Below are 2,500 nucleotides of genomic sequence, written 5' to 3'. Positions count from 1 at the left end.
CTGCCTCGGCTAAATGGAGAGGGAATTTCAGAAGGGCCAGGGCAAAAGCATGGACCTTTTTCAGCTGTAAGGGACGCAAGAGCAAGGTGTGATGTAGGTCCCCGGGGCCTGCTGGAGGTCCAGGTCCATGCCCGATGTGAGTAGCAGCAGGGCCAGCGCGCCCAGGAGCACATCTTTTTCGACCGTAAAGGGAGACAGGAGGCCGACTCACTGCCTCGGCTAAATGGAGAGGGAATTTCAGCAGGGCCAGGGCACAGGCATGGACCTTTTTCAGCTGCAAGGGAGGGAAGAGCAAGGTGTGATGTAGGTCCCCGGGGCCTGCTGGAGGTCCAGGTCCATGCCCGATGTGAGTAGCAGCAGGGCCAGCGCGCCCAGGAGCACATCTTTTTCGACCGTAAAGGAGACAGGAGGCCGACTCACTGCCTCGGCTAAATGGAGAGGGAATTTCAGAAGGGCCAGGGCAAAAGCATGGACCTTTTTCAGCTGTAAGGGAGGCAAGAGCAAGGTGTGATGTAGGTCCCCGGGGCCTGCTGGAGGTCCAGGTCCATGCCCGATGTGAGTAGCAGCAGGGCCAGCGCGCCCAGGAGCACATCTTTTTCGACCGTAAAGGGAGACAGGAGGCCGACTCACTGCCTCGGCTAAATGGAGAGGGAATTTCAGCAGGGCCAGGGCACAGGCATGGACCTTTTTCAGCTGCAAGGGAGGGAAGAGCAAGGTGTGATGTAGGTCCCCGGGGCCTGCTGGAGGTCCAGGTCCATGCCCGATGTGAGTAGCAGCAGGGCCAGCGCGCCCAGGAGCACATCTTTTTCGACCGTAAAGGGAGACAGGAGGCCGACTCACTGCCTCGGCTAAATGGAGAGGGAATTTCAGAAGGGCCAGGGCAAAAGCATGGACCTTTTCAGCTGTAAGGGAGGCAAGAGCAAGGTGCGATGTAGGTCCCCGGGGCCTGTTGTCGTACCATAGGCACGAGTGGTGTGTGTGTGTGGCAAAGAGTTTCTGCGCAGTGTACCAGGGGCACGGGGAAAGGTTGTTGTACCATAGGCATGAGAAAAGTTGTCGTACCATAGGCACGAGAAAAGTTGTCGTACCATAGGCACGAGTGGTGTGTGTGTGTGGCAAAGTGCTACTGAGCGGTGTACCAGGGGCACGGCGAAAAGTTGTTGTACCATAGGCACGAGAAAAGTTGTTGTACCATAGGCACGAGAAAAGCTGTCGTACCAGGGGCACGGAGGAAAGTTGTTGTACCATAGGCCCGAGAAAAGTTGTCGTACCATAGGTACGAGGAGTGTGTGTGTGGCAAAGTGCTACTGAGCGGTGTACCAGGGGCACGGCGAAAAGTTGTTGTACCATAGGCACGAGAAAAGTTGTTGTACCATAGGCACGAGAAAAGCTGTCGTACCAGGGGCACGGAGGAAAGTTGTTGTACCATAGGCCCGAGAAAAGTTGTCGTACCATAGGCACGAGGAGAGTTTGTGTGGCAAAGTGCTACTGAGCGGTGTACCAGGGGCACGGCAAAAAGTTGTTGTACCATAGGCACGAGAAAAATTGTTGTACCATAGGCACGAGAAAAGTTGTCGTACCATAGGCACGAGAAAAGTTGTCGTACCATAGGCACAAGCAGTGCGTGCGTGCGTGCGTGCGTGCGTGCGTGCGTGTGTGTGTGTGTGTGTGGCAGTTCTTCTGCGCAGTGTACCAGGGGCACATTTCAATGTGCTTTCTGGAGTACCAGGGGCACGAGGATTTTGCCAGTGGTGTTCTGCTTTGTTAGTGGGAGGGGGCTTAAGTGTGGGTCCCCGGGGCCTGCTGGAGGTCCAGGTCCATGCTAGATACGTGGTACAGGGTAACTGCAGGGGGGGGGGGGGGTAATGTGGGTTCACGGGGCCTGCTGGAGGTCAAGGTCCATGCTGGATATGCGCTGGATCATAACTGCAAGAAAGGAAAGCTAGTGGGGGAGTAGAGCAGGGGAGTATGTGGGTCCCCAGGGCCTGCTGGAGGTCCAGGTCCATGCTAGATATGTGGCACAGGGTAACTGCAGGGGGGGGGGGGGTAATGTGGGTCCACGGGGCCTGCTGGAAGTCAAGGTCCATGCTAGATATGTGGTACAGGGTAACTGCAGGGGGGGGGGGGGGGTAATTTGGGTCCCCGGGGCCTGCTGGAAGTCAAGGTCCATGCTGGATATGCGCTGGATCATAACTGCAAGAAAGGAAAGCTAGTGGGGGAGTAGAGCAGGGGAGTATGTGGGTCCCCAGGGCCTGCTGGAAGTCAAGGTCCATGCTAGACATGTGGTACAGGGTAACTGCAGGGGGAAGGGGGGGGGGGTAATGTGGGTCCCCGGGGCCTGCTGGAGGTCAAGGTCCGTGCTAGATATGTGGTACGGGGTAACTGCGGGGGGGGGGGGGGGGATCTAATGGGGGACTAGATCAGGTGAGGATGTAATGGCCAGTTCGACAGCAGCACATCTTTTTCGACCGTAAGGGAGAGAGGAGGCCGACTCTCTGCC

The sequence above is a fragment of the Rhamphochromis longiceps genome, unplaced genomic scaffold (assembly GCF_057381845.1).
Source record: "Rhamphochromis longiceps isolate RC_006_pf unplaced genomic scaffold, R_longiceps_female_GT1.1 unmapped_scaffold_3, whole genome shotgun sequence".
Taxonomy (NCBI): Eukaryota; Metazoa; Chordata; class Actinopteri; order Cichliformes; family Cichlidae; genus Rhamphochromis; species Rhamphochromis longiceps.
This window is presented reverse-complemented; position numbering follows the sequence as displayed.